The sequence below is a fragment of the Protopterus annectens genome, chromosome 2.part1 (assembly GCF_019279795.1).
Source record: "Protopterus annectens isolate FY-2018-M chromosome 2.part1, PAN1.0, whole genome shotgun sequence".
Classification (NCBI taxonomy): domain Eukaryota; kingdom Metazoa; phylum Chordata; order Ceratodontiformes; family Protopteridae; genus Protopterus; species Protopterus annectens.
Genome location: NC_056729.1, coordinates 1,110,777,716 through 1,110,796,451, shown reverse-complemented (window position 1 = coordinate 1,110,796,451; position 18,736 = coordinate 1,110,777,716). Strand labels below are relative to the sequence as shown.

Sequence of the window (18,736 nt, the reverse complement as noted above, 5' to 3'; positions counted from 1 at the left end):
AGTTTCATGTCAAAAGGTTCTTGAAAGGGGTTTCCATAAGAGGCCTCCAAGAAAACTGGTGACCCCTCCTTGCTATCTTAATTTTGTGTTAAAGAAGCACTTACTCCATTTGAACCAGCTAACCTGGATAACTTGAGGTTCTTAACATGGAAGGCAGTTTTACTGATTGTTCTGACCGCGAGAGGGTATCTGAGCAAGCTCTTATGGTGAATCAACCCCATCTCGTTTTCCATAGAGACAGGGTTTCTTTGATAACTAATCTCTTTATGCCTAAAGTGGTGCTCGGGTTTACTTTAAGCTAAACTAGTTATCTCCCCATTTTCTTTCCTGAACCTAAAAATAAGGGAAAAGCATACTCCATTTCTTGGATGTCCACAGACAATTCTGACACTATCTTGACAGAGCTAAATATTTCAGATCTTTGGATCAATTGTTCATTTCTTGTGAAGGTAAGAAGAAGGTCTATCTATGGCTATTATCTTTTGTTATACTCACCATAGCAAATCTATTCTAGACAGGTTCAAGGTGCACACTGCCATGACCTGGGCTTCATCTTTGTCTTTTTGGAAATGGTTGGATTCTAGTAGCATTCTAGATGCTGCTACGTTGTCCTCTGTATATGCTTTTACAAAGCACTGCAAGTTTGATTCCTTCAGTAGGTCCAGATCAAGCCACGCTAGGACTATTGTCCAGGATCTCCTGGACTTTTCTCTTTCCCCCTCCCCAAATATAGTTAGCTATGGTAGTGTACCCATGCTAAGGCTATGGCAGCTGTGATCACTATGATGAACATAGTACAGTTGTGGAAGTTTTTCTTACCTGAACAGTAGATTTTCAAATGATCACTGCTGCAGTAGCCGCTCCCTCTCTTCATCCCCCCTTCTTTTTGGTGTGTTTTTATGCTGGGGTGTGGGCATTTATATTTTGTTTCTAGCATTGCCTTGTCAGGGCTCGGCATCCCCCTCTCTGCTGGCAAGTAAAGCTCTGAAGGGCTGTTTGCCCAAACTTGTCTTTCATTCATCTCAAGCTGCTTGACAGTTTGGGTGTGTAGAAAGTGCTCTGAAGCTTTGGAAGCTGGCAGTCTGTTATATCCTTGGCAGAATATAACCCATATAACTAAGGCTACTGCAGCAGTGATCATTCAAACATCTACTGCAACAAGTTCAACTTACACAACTGTAATTTATGCATACACTCAAGTCACTACACCATAGGTACCAGTATGATTCTATCATAGTCCATGTAGGAGTTAATAACCTGAAATGTACTTCCCTGGATTATATGAAGAGAGAATTGTTGTTCTGTCTGAGAATGTGACTCCGGCAGGTATGTGCCTAGTATTGATCAGCATTTTACCTTCACCAAGGATGATACCACAGGACGAAGAAAAAATGATTAACTTAAATAATTGGCTTTGTTTCTTGTCTCATTCTAAAGGAATTTAATATTTGTCAGCATGGGAAGATGGTAAACAAACCATGTTGCTTTGCTAAGCATGATCTGCACCTGTCTTCCCTAGGCTTCTGAATATTGGCTAAAGCTTTATCCACCCCCTTAGAGCCTTTTTTAGGAAATACCAAATTGAAAGATGATCTGACCTATCAAATAAAACCCAAAGAAACCTAAAGGTGTTACTGCTCAATGCTGAGAACCTAAACAAGAAGCTCCACACCCTACAAGGTCTTCTCACTCTGGCAAATATAGACATTTGTGCCGTTACTGAGACGTGGTGTAAAACACACAGAAGATACTTTGGCAGTACAAGGCTTCAGTGCTTTCCACACATTTAGACCATCAGCTGCCCAGGCAAGGACAAAAGGTCGAGGAGTCTCAGATTTTATTAGAAACAAGCATAACTCTTCGTTGGTTAAACAAGACAATTCCCTGGAAATTATCCACATGCAAATCACCATAGACAAAGTCCTATACTATATCCTAGCAAGCTATAGGTCACCCTCTGTGTCCTATAATGCTATAGCTCATACCTAGACCTACTGGAGGCACTTACCATTAAACCAAATACCTTATTCATGCGAGACTTTAATTACCTCTCTATAGACTGGAGAATGTACACCTCTTCATATTCACAAGCAGAATGATTCCTGGACTTTATTAATGCAAATACCTTTGACCAGATAGTGTGCACACCCACCACAGGTTCTAACATACTGGACCTGGCACTCACCAGTATGGTGGAGCACGGCAGACCCCCCCCCCCAATTTCACATCCTCATTGGTGAGGTCAGACCACAAAGCTGTCTCCTTCGAAATAATTACTAACTGTTATAGGGTTTGCTGGGACTATTAAGCAATAGTCTTTTAAAAATTCAGTACCTCTCCCAGCAACCTATGAGGAATGGTTCACAGAGACCCTGTACAACCATGTAAATGGGTGAATAAAGGCTGCTGTTCCTTCTAGAAGTAAGCCCAAAACAACCTCTAAAAACAGACCACTCTGGGGAATCATTACCTCAATAAGGTATACAAGTAAAGGAAAAAAGGCCTGACTAAAATCAGGAAGAGCAGCTCCCATAATGATAGGAGCTCTCTAATTAAACTAAACATGAAATTAAGAGAACTAGTTAAGTCCAACAGTGCCAGTTATGAGGTCAAGATAACCTCACAGGCAAAAGACAACCAGGAGGCCTTCTACAGCTATGTCTGAAACCTCAAAGGCAGTACACATCAGTGTGCCGAACTGGTGGTCACTGGTGCCCACTTCACTGAGCAAATGACAAATCACTGAGCTGGCTGACAAATTCAGCATAAATTTCACCCCCCCATCACTTGCTAAGTGTAAAAATACAGCCTTTGGGCCCCAACAATATCCTGGGATGCCTCTTAAATAGCTTGAAACACAGTCCATTAGGACCACACAAATCACTTTTCAACTATAGCCTCAAAACAGGCTTTGTATCATGGGAATGGAGGACTGCAATAGTTATCCCACTCCACAAGGGTGGACCACCAAACGACTCCAGAAACTAGAGACCTATTAGTCTGACTAGTTTAATATGCAAAGCCATGGAATGAATCATGGAAATAATTAACAGACACATAGACAACCTTCAGAGACTGGACCCAACCCAATATGGCATTGTCATCGGATTGTCACGCCTACTGAACTTGGTGGGCTTTGATGAGGGGAAAACCAGGGATACTGCCTACCTCAACCTGGCTAACAATACCTCATTTGGGTATAGTTGACAAACTCACCAAACTGGGAATAACCCCTACATAACTTGCTGAATTGCCATCTGGCTGACAGTACCCATGAAGTCCGGATTGGTGAAACCACCTCTAGTAAGAGACCAGTTACCAGTGGGGAACTCAGTGCTCTGTGCTGGGATCACTTCTGTTTGGCATCTACTTCTTGGAGGTAAAGGTTAATGTCAAGGGGTCTTTGGGTGATCAAGTTTGCAGATGACTACAAATTGAGAGCTGTCGTAGATTAACACCATAACACAAACGTCTTACAAGAGGGTGTAACACAGGCTAATGACTGGTGCCAAAGTCACAGATTAAAACTTGATGCAAAGAAATGCATTATAGAACCTTTTGGGAAAATTGCCACCCAGGCCTATTACTCCATTGATAAGACAGCCTTATGACTTGACCCAGTAGTCAGGGATCTAGGAGCATATGTAGACAGTAATCTGGCCAAGGTAGTAAGAAAATCATTCTCTGTTGCCCAACTTATAAGTGAGGCATAACATCCAGGTCCAAGGAAGTCATAGTGCCACTTTATTTGGCCCTTATTAGATCCATTATTTAGTAGAGTGCTCCCTTCAGCACATACCTGACCAGATATATGCAACCCACAAAGATTTTTACCAGGAGTAACCAGGGTATAAAACATACTGTCCTGTATTGATCACCTTAGAACCCTAGCTCTATACTCTGTTTCCTACAGGTTACTGAGAGGGGATCTATGCCTGACATAAAGTGCATCCTTAGATCCAACTGTGAGAGACCTTTTTCACATCTGCAAAATGAGCAACATCAGAACCACTAGATCCAGGGATTTAAATTTTGCTTGTGACATAAATAACACACGTTGGCGAGCCAGATATGTGTCTCAGAGGATCCCCATGCTGCGGAGCAGGCTTCCCATCTATGTGAAGCAGAGTCCATCAATAATCCTGTTTAAACATAATCCTGACCAATGGATGGGAAATTGGAAATTCGCCCCGGGTGTGGCCCTTGCATCTCTGATAGAGGTAGACAGTAATGCCCAAACTAAGCCACACACACACACACACACACACACACACACACACACACACACACACACACACACACACACACACACACACACACACACACACACACACACACACACACACACACACACACACACACACACACACACACACACATATAATCTCTAGAAACTTCCTAACTAACATACCATGTCTTAAACTCCAATGATACATAGGGATACGATTAAGTTGGATTGCATGGCTAGGCTTATAAAAGGCCTTGGTGGTCATTAGCCTAATGTGCATTTATGAACCTGTGAGCCTGTATCAAAGCATTAAACAATGTACCGAATTTTCAGTGAACAGAATTGCAAAAACGTTCGACTTTAGGTTGCTTCACTATTTGTCAAAAGAGATGGATTGCTTCTTTAATGACAAGTAACCATCATGACTTACTGAGTAGCCTGAAAAAGTCACATGGAGCAAACTTCTCAGTGTAAGAGTTATAGACAAAACTACAAATAATGGGGGAATAAAAGCCTAAGATCATGGACAGATTGTAAGTATTGCTGTTATAAACTTAGAAAGTTGTTCAAATAACAGGTTTTGCATTCATTGGCATGCATTTTCTGAAGGATATGAAATCTAAAATTTGCATGTCTCTAATAAAACCAATTTCATGTTTTCTTTATAGGTACCTGTTTAAAATATGCCAGTATCTTAGCTTAGATGTAAATAGAATGCGACTGCTGAGTAATTCCTCTCAACTTGTGTATCCTTTTGTGATGAAGAGCAATTCTAATTGCATTTTAAGGGAAAAAAGGATACTTGTAGCATCCAGTACCATTAGCATTAAAAATACAAAGTAAGCTACCTGTAGCTCATGCAGCACTGCTACTGGCCCTGCTTGTTTCACTATTCATGCAGTGTTGTGCCTTTGGATCTTTGCTGTCACACATGATATGCCTGACCACTCATTCTGGGTCTTCTTTAAACAGTAAAGCCTCCAGACAGGGCAGTGGAGTGCCCTCTAGATCACTGGAAAAATGGTACCCAAGTGAACAAATAAGCATCCGGGTACATCATTTCCTCTTTAGTAATAAAAGGTTGAAGTGCTGACTATTGTACAGATAATGTAAGATAGACTAACGTCTCAGGTGCTGGAGAGCCATGGAGTGGGCAGCTGAAGACAAAGGTTCATGGTATGCAGCAAAGCACAGAGGTTTATTCATGGCTTTGCCATGCCACTTGCATTTAATACCCTTCATGGTGCATGAGTGGAAAGTGCATGTCTATGGGGGAAAGGTCCTGCAAGGCCCTTACATCGACAAGGTTGCATATCAGCCACCTAAAAGTAGTGGTTATGATTAGAAATTAGCCTCTGACCTGTTTCCTTTATGACTGCCTCCTGTGTTACTTTCACCTCATAGGGAAATGAATGGGTCAGACTGATTCCAGGGGGACTGGTGGTGGTCAGGTATCAAAAAGTTAAAAGAAGTCATCAGTGTACTTCATTGCTGAGCACCAGAATAATTTCACTTTTTATAAAATAATATGAATATAAATGCAAAGAGAACACAGAAACTTAGATTTTGATAGATAAGAGCTCTAGTATGCTTGTTTCCATATCATCAGAAAAAGATGGAGGTCCCACTTAACCAGCAGTTTAGTTCTTTTTTTCTTCCATATTACAAAATAATAGTTATATGTCTATCCATCTATTCTTTAGTTCACTTATTCTTTCAGTACTTTTCCGTTAACAGAGCAACAGTGTTAATGTGCAGTTGATGTGAAGCTGCTTCTTTTTTCTGCTTGTAACTCTGTCTTCGTCCTCCCCAAGAGAATTAAAGTCTGGGCATTTCTGCAGAATTCTTCACTGTTGAAGAATAGGTATGACAGATAATGCCAAGAAATTTGATATGGTTTTAGCTGAAAGGGGGTCTTGCGCACTGTTCAGTACAGCAGATCAGGTACAGCTTGTCTTGCTATAGAGAATTGCATTACGGAACTTATTTCTCTTTCATTTGTTACAGTGGCGGCAGTAATGCTTCTTGAAGTTGTTTGTGGTTTATGATAGCATAGTGTAGTCCACTCCAAGGTGACTGTTGTTAACACATTAGTGAGGAATCTGTAATGATCTGTACAAATTAGTGTTCTGAAGCAGAGCATTTTTGGTTCGAATGTTAACGGAAAGTACCCTCTTACTTACTAAAATGGTGTACATTACTGACATTATATTGTCAGGAAAGAAGGGCGTGCTCATCTTTCTGAGCTGATTTTTAAGTGTGTGCTAATTTTTAACGGTCATCCTGTGAGTTTTATTGCTGTGAGCCATCATAAACAGTAACACAGTGGGGACAAAGCACTTGCAAAAACAGGAGTTTCTGTGTTAAATGTGAAGTGAGACTGTTGAAAATGGGCTTGGTGAAATAGGGACAACCGTTGAAACTGTGAACATGTAATTATGAAAACATTTCAACATTTCTGTTGCCTCAATGGAAAAGTACCATTCTTTCTCATGCTATCACTTCATCAGAAAAATCTGATCACATCATCTACCATCCTTTCCGTGAAAAAAAGTTCTTACCTGTTTCACTTTAACATTTCTCCTCGAGTACTCATTGTATTCTTGGTATTATCTCTCTTTCTTTTTGAAACTGTACTTCCAGACAGACTTTGTATTTCTCTGAGATACTTAATATTTCTGTCATATCGCACTTGATCTCCTTTCTCCAAAATACAGCTTATAGCTTATAAGCAGTGCTACAATGTGTATTGTTGTGTTCATATTTTATAATTACTGCTGATTAACAGGAAGGATAGTCTTAACGGCCAAAATCATTAAAGGAATTGTTTTTTTTAGAAACCATTAGTTTCTGCTTTTTGCAAAAATATGCTATGTTATTTATTTTGCTGCTAATATTCTAAAAAGTTATTGCATTGCAAGAGCTGAAACATCATCTGTCATCAAGGTCAAGAAATCTTAGTGCTAGTTTAAATGTGTCTTTCAGATGCCCTCTTTAATAGTAAGGAGCACAGCTACATGAATGATTTAAAAATTCCCTCTAACCAAAGCATAGCACCACATGACTGCAAAACGCCAAAGATATATACATATATACATATATACTTTTTAGTGAAGACTGAAAGGATGCTTTCCTGTACAATTTTAACAGGAATTGGAAATTGTCCATCTGTTAAGATCACATTTATTATAATTTCTAAAACGAGTCTCTTATTAGGGAAAAATCCCTCTTGGAACAAACAGAGCCCTTTAAGTTAAGTGGCAGTATAAATTCAAATTTAGGAACAGTTTTTAAAACATCAGGAAGAGGTTATTTAGGATATCCCTGTTACATATGAATGGTAGTCCTTTTCTGTAGTAAATAAATGAAGGGTAAACAGCTTAAAGTGAAAAGCGAGAGTAGGGTTCCCAGGCAGCCTGATTTCAGAGAGCTCACTGCTTTTGTTACGATTCAGTGTTGTGCTTCTGTATTCACATGCCTGTTTCTGCCACTAGATTTCTTACGTACAGATCAGATTATGTTCATGCATTCTTGTCTACTGTATGCAATAACAGTGCTGTTTTCACTAATAAAATTACACTAATAAAAAACACTGCGATAAAATGAGTTCAGTTAACTGCAGAAGGAGGTTTTAAACAACAAAAGCTATGTACAGCAGAGTGAGTGCTGTAGACTGTTACAGTATCGAAGCCCAATATTTGACCACCCAAGTGTAATACAGACTGGAAAAGTGTTTCCTAAAACAATGTCAGGAACATCTTATGGCCACACACAGGCTACACAGCAAAAGGAAATATTAAGGAAAATAGACTAACAATTTAAATGGACAAGTATATAAATAAGTGTGTTTTGAAAATGTGCCATTTCCTGGCTTGCAGCATTCTGGAAGGTTAAATGTTAAAAGCTTTGGGGCAGCATGCCAGCACTGGCTGTTATTAGAAATGCACGGTGAAAGCATGCCAGTAAAAACTAATCCTCTTCATATTTATTAGCCATTACTAAGATGTGGTTATTTTAAAGTTATTCCTTTTTTCCTATTCCTATGAAAATTATTCATACTTAACTAGATAAAAAGCAAAACAAGACAAAAAAAACTTCTGTATACCTTTTTCATTGTTGTCCCCGTAGACGGTGACAGAATGCAGTGCAGTAAAGTAAACGTAATTACTCAAGTTGTGTGTATCACATCAGAGTATTAGACATGTATGTGTGAATCACAGTATTATTTTCTTTGACTGAGGAAAACAAGCTTTGCTTTATATATATGGAACAATTTTAAATGTGTTGCTACAGAGCAAAACAAACAAGAAAATGTTTTCTGTATAAACACTGGAAAGGGTGTCAGACTTTTAAAATATGCTATTAATCATTGTATTTTATCTGACCTGCATTAAAGCTCAAGTTTAAAAAAATGTGGGGACACTGAACGAAAGTATCAGATGCCCAATGACAACATCAGTGAACACTTGATACTGTAAGACAAAGCTGCCATCCATAAAAGTCACTAGTAGAATGAAAAATGCAGCAGAAAGAGTAAGATAGAATGAGGCAAGGGTGACAGTAGAAGTTTATTTTATTTTGATTTTTATTCATTCATTCATTCATTTATTTATTTTGAGGACCCTTTTTCAGATCGTTGTTAAACAAGATTGTCCGCAACTTTAAAGAAACTGCAACTTGCGGTTCTTTGAGGGTGTCTGGCACTTAAAAAATGCCTGGGCTTAACAGTAACACTATTAAAACATATCAGCAGTGTTAAAACATTTTTATGTACATTGTTTTTTGGCATCACTAAGAAAAGTGATTTGTTAAACACCATTATACATTCTGTTCTGCTCTTCATTTTATTAGAAGGAAGCTAACTGCAGTAGGGCTGAGAATATTTGATTATTAAAAAAAAAATTAAAATAAACCTTTCTTGTATATTATGTTGCTTAGTCCTAGTATAAAACAAGATCATATAAATACAGTTGCTTTTCTGACAATGAGGCAAACCTAACAAACTAAAGAAAGCACGTTTGCTGTCACAGCAGGTGTGCACAGTACTGATGATATGCAGCTATACTTAGTGACGGTAAGCATCGGCTCTGCTCAGCAGCATTAGATTACTATGTACTTATTAGTTTTTTCCATTCCTAAGAAAACAGAGCTGTACCAGTCAAGAATAAATTTCCTACAGACTATGTAGCCATGCACAGAGACTTCACATCTGCTCCTCCTAACAAAAAAAAAAAAAAAGCACTTGAAGATAAATTGTGAACCCAGGTAGTGAGAAACAAAAGTAAACTTTAATTGCGAAATAGAGAAACTGAAATATAGTTTTATATATATGGGTAAACAGTGTTTGTATGAATAAAAATGAGAGGCAAATAGGCATTAGACATTAAGCTTTCCTTCTTCCGGCTGCTAATTAACTTCCAGTTTTTGAACTTTTTCCAGCTTCTAAAAAAAAAAAAAAGAAAAAAAAAAAGAAAACTGCAAAGGTGCTAAGGCCTTCTTGGTTCTGTAATACGAGGTATATGAGAGTTATTACACTGCATTTATTATTGAAAAATAAAGCAACATTCAGAAAATATTTCTGAATGTCATAGACCAGGAAGAATGAGATATGAAATACAGAGCTAATCCGCCACTAACTAAAATGCTTCAAGCTTGATCTTTGATTTGATGCTTGGTAAATTACTTGCAGCTATTAATTTATCTTGGCTCATATCTGATAACGTGTTTTTCTTGCAGCTTCTTAATATAATAATTCTGTTATGTCTGAGAAAATGAGCTTAAATGTTTTGTTTTTCAGTGCTAAATGGTTGTGATTAATAAATGATTATCCCACTTCAGGTCATATTTTCAGTTAAGAATGAAACGTTTATTTATGAATATTTATGTGTATATACTTCCTTCATTTGCATGTTTCCATCTAATTACTCAACTTCTCCTATAACATGGCAACCTGAAATGTATGCTATAGTTTTGTAAATATAATATATACAAATAAAATATAAGCTAAATATCACATATTAAAATGGTAGTAATTAGATAAATATTTAAGAGGTTTCCTTGGACCACTTTATCTGTTCATAGACTTAGTATTGTGGAACTATACAGAATACTATTACGCTGCACAGAACTGAAAATTGATAGTGTTGCTCAAAAAAAAATACTGCACATTGATCTACGGATATTTGAATTTATCCACATGTTTACTGTTGTACCTAGTGCAGTATTACTTAGTGCAAGCATCTCATTGTATCTACATTATAATTCTAAAAAAAAGGATACTTCTTACTTGTGTACATCATCAAAAAACAGCAACAACGCTCTAATACGGTTGCTGGAGTATTTCCACTTACAGAATTCCTCCAAATCTAACATGCTGTTCCTATTAAATAAAATTACATATTCAGAGAAGAAACATTTACATAAAAAATAATTAGAAGTTGTGAAGGCATGCCATCCAGGGATAGACTGTTCTAGGCAGATCTCAGATTTCATGACATAAAAGAAAACGGTCTTCAAATTCACTGTGCATGTGTGGCACCAAATATACAACCCTCAGTTATTTACTAAAATAATCAAATTCAACTGTTTTACATGAGCATATACAGGCTACGTTCTTCCATTATCCAATTAACAAAATTCATGCATTGAAATCTGCTCTCTACTCTGTACTTTGACATGAAAAACATGATTCAAAAACCAGATCAACATAAACTGCAGCACTTGAAATAATCCAAAATATCATTTAATCTGCAAGTAACACTTCACAAGTTTAATCAGGTATAATTGCAACTTAAGATTCCTATTTAGGAATATATACTAAGAGTCAGATATTCAAAAACATAGCAGTTAAAAAAAGGGGAGAAGAACAGTAGATGGTACCAAAAGCTTTGGTTAGCTTAAACTACTGGTTTACTGAGCAGACTCAGCTGTGGATGCATTTTACTTACTGTAGTTCAGTGGTATAATGCTCTTAATGCACCCCAGACAACCCGTGTTCAGTTAGAGTCAGGGGTGCTGTTGGGACTTGGGGAAGGATGGGAGTAAGCAGCTGATATTGGCTCATCCGTCCTGGGGGTAGAGAGGCTGTCTAGGTTTTCTGCAATAACTGGGTTAAGTTCTGGTTGAGATGCATGCTGTAAGTGGTATATTGCTTGATAGGGAGGTTGTGCACATGCAGAAGCATGCATATACCTCCCAGACATGAACATTGCGGAGCTTACAAGGCTGCCGCAGTATGGCAGAGATTAGGACAAACTCCTTGGCAGCGGTATGATGCTGCATCCGCATCCTAAGTCTCCACACAGGCCCTTGACATAGAGTTGAGCCCAGGGTTGGTTAATATGGGTCTGGTAGACCCAGTGATTGAGGAAATGAGCCTGTGGCAGTTGTTAGCCAGCCGTAAGGAGATGGGTTAGGGGAGTAATAGGGTTAGTATGAGTGGGTACTTAAATTGATAGGATCTAATTTTATAATGCAAGGCAAGAGTTTCTTATATGAAACAAATGAAAAAATTACAGACAGATTAGTGTAAGACTATGTGAAGATTAGTGGGCTCCACTGCCATAAGGTACAAATTAAATAAATCAATAAAACAAATGAACAAAAAGTCAAAAACTATTGTATCTGCCAGTATGACAACAGCAATGCAAGTTCATTGTAATCTGGCAAGAAAAAGTATATCACATTCCACATTCTCTCAGAGGAGTTGCTACTGACACAACTATGAACAAGTATAAAACTAAATTCCAAGCTTAAAAATATCTAAAAAAATTAAAATGCTGTGCACAATAAAGAACAAATTCTATTATAATTTTAACCAGAAAAGTATATGTCTGAAGGTGTGTACAGGTAACTATGACCTGCTGATTTTTGCTCTTGAGGTCTTAATTATTCACATACATCTCTTGAATTATCATTTACTGTTAAAACATTTTAATTTTACTAATATTCTCCATATTATTTTTGTTTCACCAAAACTCCTGTCATGGTGAACTTCCTAACACATTAGCTGAAATTTCCATTAAACCCAAGACTGCTGGGGGACTTAACTGTCCATCAATACACAGACTGACCTACATTGCCAGTTGTAGGCATTACCCTGTGCTTCCCTGATGTTACAAATGTTATCTCTGTGTCACAAATATTTAGTCATACTGTAGGCCCCAATATCCTGGATCTGGTCCTCGCAAATATGGTCACTTCTTGCACATCTCTATATGTATCATCATGTGTTGTTAAATCAGTCCATAATTTAGTAACCTTTTCCTTAGTAACTGGTGCCACTTTTTTGTTAAGACGCCTGGCATTGAGTAGAGGTAGAGCCACATTAATGCGTTTCCAGTTAGAACTTACTGAGTTGGAATGCCCTTAAGATGGACTCTACCTAAAATATATAAATAAATAAATGAAATAAGGCAGAATAAAATCAGTCACACAAGTGCAAGAAGGTTGTGAAAAAAAGGTGGTGAAATGTGTATAATATTAATTGCCAGACGTCTCTATTTGGGTGGGATTGTCCCGGAATCAGCAGCCCGATCCAGAGTCCCGCACTGCCAGTTTAAATCCTGGGCAGCTTCCTCTTTGTTTTTTTTTTTTTTGATTAGCGCCAATCAAAAATCGCTAAACACAGAGTTTCTTGTGTTTAATGCGGAACAACGCAGTTCCGCATTAAACAGAAGTAGCTCTGTATAGCGATTTCTGATTGGCCCGTATACCGGTATACGGGCCAATCAAAAAAATCGCAAAGCAGAGCTACTTCTGTTTAATGTGGAACTGTGATCTTCCGCATTAAACAGAAGTAGCTCCGTGTTTAGCGATTTTTGTTTGGCCCGTATACTGATATACGGGCCAATCAAAAAATCACAAAATAGAGCTACTTCTGTTTAATGCGGAACTGCGATGTTTCGCATTAAACAAAAGTAGCTCCGTGTTTATTTATTTTTGATTGGCCCGGGCCAATCAACAAAAAATAAACACAGAGCTACTTGTGTTTAGTGCGGAACTCTGATGTTCCGCATTAAAGACCTAGCGTGGAAGAGTTTTTTAAGTCTTCACTTGCTGTGAAAGACTTTTTTTGTCCCTACCTGGCCAGTCGGAAATCTGGCAACCCTGATAATATATAACAAAGATGAATGGGGATCATCATATTTTGATCTTCTGTGCACTACAAATGCCTCCATATATTTCTACACCTAGTGATCAAGCATGCAGATTGGGATTCAGATGCAATATGGTTAATGTTGTGCTACATCATTCAAGTATAATGGCAATACCAAAAGACTGCCTTCCTAGGCTCTGGAAGCAATGTCTGTTTTATAATACTGATTTACACTAATATGCACTAATTGTAAGCAACAACATTTTCAAAGAAGTATGTAAATAATTGTCCACGCTGTTATAAGTCTTAGTTCTATCATCTGTGCTCAAGTCATCTGTCACTAATTCATAGACCTACTAAGAAGGGTGATAAATTCTAGTAGACCACTCTCTTTTATTATCTCGACTCCATGGCACAGAGGATAGATTCATAACTGTGTCCCAGTGGGCTGTTTTTCAACTAGCACCTCTACCATTGGGGAGCCAGGCATGGTGGAAGTGAAAAGGTGTATTCCACTTGTCTGAGACATGGTTTTAAACTAGATAGAGCATCCTAGCAGTGCAGAGCTACCATGCTGTCCACATATTCAGGCCAGCTACTCCACACGCAGAGACCAAAGGTGGAGGTGTCTCAATCTTTATGAACAACAAACTTGTCTCAAGAGTAGTCAAACAGGATGACATACTTGCCTATGGAAATCTGTACATAGAGAAGCTGAATGTCACATATCATATCTTTGCAAAATGTGGGTCACAGTGCATGATCCAAGTAACCCATAACATGTACTTGGAGATGCTGGAGGCCCTCACCATTCAACCCAATACAGTATTCACGGGTGACTTCAACTACCTATGGATCCTTTTATCTTCTCTGGGATTAACAAAAGAAGCAGAGCATGATCTGATGTATGTGGGCAGACTTCGCTGCCATATCTGAGATTGCCTTGGCTGTCTCAGCTTTGCATTTACCTCCATCTATTGTCCTGCATTTCTGTGCCCTTCCATTGGCACAGGTGTAGCTACAATGTGTATGTGTGCAGCGATTGACTGCAACTGGCTCTGATTTATAGTCAGCTTTAATCCTCTCTTGCTCTCACCCCCATCTGCCCCATCCTCCTTACCTTTATACAACTCATTCCATACCCACTTACTCACCATCATGTCCTCCCACTTAAAGGTATCTTCTTTATCACTGTATCAATAGCTCAGCACTAGAAAAGTGATTCATATACATTCTTCCAGCATATACTAAATCCAGATCATTCTATCCCCTTTAGTCCCTAATTTAATTTTACTGACACCCCCCCACGCAGACAAATTCCCTGCTCATTTAAAGCTATATTCTCACTTAATTCTTCATACTTAAAAATTCCTTTTTTTTTCTACTGCCAACTTAGACTTGCTACAACCTCACCAACTTACAGCAATATTTACCATACATCTTCACTTTACTTGTCTCCCCAAGAAGGACATAACCCTCCATAACTGCCCACAATACAATTAACCACCCCCAACTGCTCAGATTAAGGTCACATGACACCCTAAACCTGCTCAAACACTCTTCACTTCATTTTATTAGTGTCCTTACACACTGCTTACATAATATGTAACCTCAGAAGCTATATTACCACCATGATAGATTCCTTCAATTGGCTTCTACTTCTAGACATAATGTTGTTTCATTTGAAACTTCCTCCAGCCCATAGGCTGGAATATACCCACTCATCCTCAAATGTAAAAACTGCCTCCATTACCAGCGCCTACCCTCCACCCCACCATCTTCCTCTGTCACCATCTTTTATTTCTCCCTTCTCCCCTCCTAATTACCCACTCCCTCATAATTCATTCTCCCTCATAGTAACAAAGTAATACAGCAAACTGTCCACTTATTCTATAGTTTTAGAAACATTTCTCAGATTCTTTAACCACTGTAATCAATTTCCTCCTGATACAATGCCATTTCATATCAAACTCAGGGCCTCACGCTTATACTACCCAAGACGAGAGCCTTCCTCCTTAAAATTTGCCCTAATTAATAACAGCAGCAGACTAAAAGAAATGCAACTGCTCCATTTGTTCCTTCCTTTATTCCCATTATCTAGATATTGTAGCAGTTATGAATTCTGCATAAAAATAAACTCCCTAACACCAGATTTATGTTGGCATTATTTTGCCCTAATGTAAAAAAATGCATGTAATTGCTTAACTATTTAGTTAATTTTTAATTAAAAATTGTGTAGCTAGCTAGGCAATTCCCTTATTGCAGGTTTTGTAACCTTTTTTTTTTTTAATTAGTCAGGAGGTTATTATAATGTTGTATTTTTTGCATAGCTGTTGTTCATAATGGAGAACAAGGCCTTAGAGTTTACAAAATGTTCTAAGTTTGTTCATAAGCTATGATACAGAATCAGAATTGCCTAGACATAGTAAGGCCTAGTTAATGTTTGTCTTTTCGGCTTTTCCCAGTTAGGGGTCACCACAGCGTAACTCCGGTCCGCTAATGATTGGCAGTAGATTTTTATGGTGCCGAGTTGCCAGCCCAACCTTCAGTGAAGGCACGCCCATTCACGCATGTCTTTCGGAGGCCACTCGACCGCGGGGAGGACATGCAGACTCCACACAGAAGGCACTCCAGCCGAGAATCGAACAGGAGAACCTCTTGCTGTGAGGCAACAATGCTCCAGCTGTACCACCGCGGCTTGTAGTAAGGCCTTGTTAATAAAAAAAAAAAAAACAAAACAAAAAAAAACAAGAATCATCATTATTGAATTATCACTTATGACATTGGGAGTCATACATTTAAGTGAAAACAAACCATGCTGATGTATTTTCAGTTTTAAACATTTTATTTATTTACTTAACTTTTGTTAACTGGGATAGTCTGACTGCGTGTTAGCCCATTTTCTGAGGAGTCCTGTGGGAGAAGCCCCAAAAACAGAAAAAAAACCCCAATACAAATAAGTTAGCACAATGTACAGATCTAAGGTAAACTACATTTTAGAGAGGAAAAAATGCACACTATACATATGTAAAAAGTATGAGTACACTTGTACAAATAGTAATCAAGTGAGTCAGAGTGTAAGTGAGAAAATAACAAGGGAATAAGGCAAATTTGACAAAGTTAGAAGCATTGCAAATGAAAAAGTTACAAAAAGAAATATGTAAGCAGCAGAGAAATATAGCGCATAGAGGAGTGGAGAAGAGTCAGTGAAAAAGGAAAGCGAGGACTGAAGGAGCATTATACATTAATACAGTCTTTGCTAGTCAAACATTACATAGCTCATTCAGTTCCTCCCTTCCCTTAAATGCATTCCTCCTCCAAAACATTACTCTGCATGTATTGTTCCCACAATTCCCATTTTTCTATGTAATTTGCTCCTACCCTTTTCTAAAGATCCCATTTCCAGTTCTTTTATCTTTGTTGCTATGTTCATTACTTTTCATATAGTTGGTTTAGACTTTATTTCCATTTTTCAAGTAATTGCTTTTTTGGCAGCCACCATAATTAAACTTAGCAAGGCCTTACTATGTCTAGACAACTCTGATTCAGTATCACAACTCAAAAAAATGTTTCCTTGTTACACCAATTTGCTCATCCAGTATTTCTGAGAGCAATTTGCAGGACATTTTTAGTCTGCTAACTCATTACACTTAAAAAAAAAAAAAAAAAAATAACACATGTTACCAGTTACCTCTTTCTTCCCTATCACACCGCCAACATCTGCAATCTTCCTTAGAAAAAAATTCTTTGGAGTCTGCTTGCAGTATAAAAATATATATGCACACACTTCCAAGCAAAGATTCTAAATCTTCTAGACTATGTTGTTATTTAGGAGCCATGCATATATCCTCCCATTTTTTTTTTTTGTGAATTACTTATCTAATATCTCTTTCCAATCCTTTCTAACCTCCTCTGTTTGATTCCTGTAGTTATCTTGCAGTATTTTATAGCAGTACTAATTACCCCCCTTTTAACAGTAGCTTCTGTTCTAATTTCCACTAAAACTCTATTAATGCTGGTCTTTCACTTAGAATCCTATTTATTTCTTTTTGCCTATATTATGATATCAATCCTTGATAGGGAAGGCAATCGCTAGCCTGCAGTCCTAATGAATTGTTGGCCTCTTCCCATTCTGTTACCTTTCCCTCTTTAATTATTTGCTCCCAATACCTTGGTTCCTTTGCCATTTTTTCCAGTAAATTCCTGCCCCCTCTTTCTGGGGAACAATAGATTTTTGTTGTATAAGCTTTATTTCCCCCATAGCCTGTACTGCATCAAAAAATGTTTTATCTTCCAGGGAAAAATACTGTTGACAGCTGGACACAGTAGCTTGAATGTCACTCCTGCCTCTTGACAGTCCCTTATTGCTGGAATAAATTTGCTTCTCTCCTGCCTGGTATACAGTGAATAAACATTTTGACATACATTCTGCTGTTTCCAATTTTTAATACTTTGCCATTCTGCCACAGTTTTGTCAGCATCAGCTCTTTCTCCTGGTATGACTGCATCTTTACTGATGTAGGTCTTGATGGCTTTCTCATGGCCAGGTCTAGAGCACACACTTATATGCTCTTTCAGTTTATAATTCCAGTAGGGGAATATCAGTCTAGTTGCTTGTTTGTACTTTCATAACTTTAATCCAGTCTGTTCCTTCCAGTTTCTCTGGTATAGCAGAAAATCTCAGGTTTTCTGTGCACCATCTGTCTTCTAATTCTACAATTTTTTTGAAACAACTCTTCTTTAGAAGACTCGTACTCAGCCATCTTTTTCTTCATTTTCAGTCTGTAATTTTTGCAGTTTTACCAATTCATCTGAAGAGCTAGTTAAAGATTCTTCTGTTTTTTTTTTCCAGCATTTTGTTAATTAGGTTGATATTTTCCTTCAGTGTTTTATTTTAGTCACCGCTGTGTACATTTGAAGTTTTTTTTCTGTAAATTACTGGAAGCTGTCTCTTGAACCAAAGCTGACACTTGAACTGCTCTTTGTTGAACAGCTATAGAATCCTTCCCAGACACTTAACTTTTTTCAGGTTTTCCAAATGTGTTCTTTGCCAGCATCCAAGCAGTGTTCTTATTAGCCAGTAACTGAATTTTACCCAAAACCAGGTTCAGTGGCACTCCTTTTTTCAGTTTCTGTTTTCACAATGGGAATCTAAAGTTAAGCTGTTGATCAGTGTGCAGCTGTCTGGGAAGTTGAGGGTACTTGATGTTCATCGTGCATTACAGCTGCAGTAATCACATATGGGTTTTCAGCCGGCAGGCGGTCCCTCGGTCGGCCGAATTCCAAAGTCTTGGTCCGGCGTCGGTTGTTGTCGCGTACTCTTCTGACGCCAGGAAGGCTAGAGTATAAAAGACACAGCCGACGCCATCTTCTTCAGTCTTTTGCCGCTGCGGTGCCTGGCAGAAGCAGTT

The 18,736-nt window shown here is 38.2% G+C and overlaps 1 protein-coding gene across 2 annotated transcripts in view; it reads left to right on the top strand.

The window, feature by feature from the left end:
• SUPT3H (SPT3 homolog, SAGA and STAGA complex component) overlaps positions 1-18,736 on the top strand; it is a 3,063,171-nt gene that overhangs the window by 582,234 nt on the left and 2,462,201 nt on the right. The gene's annotated exons all lie outside the window — the stretch shown is intronic.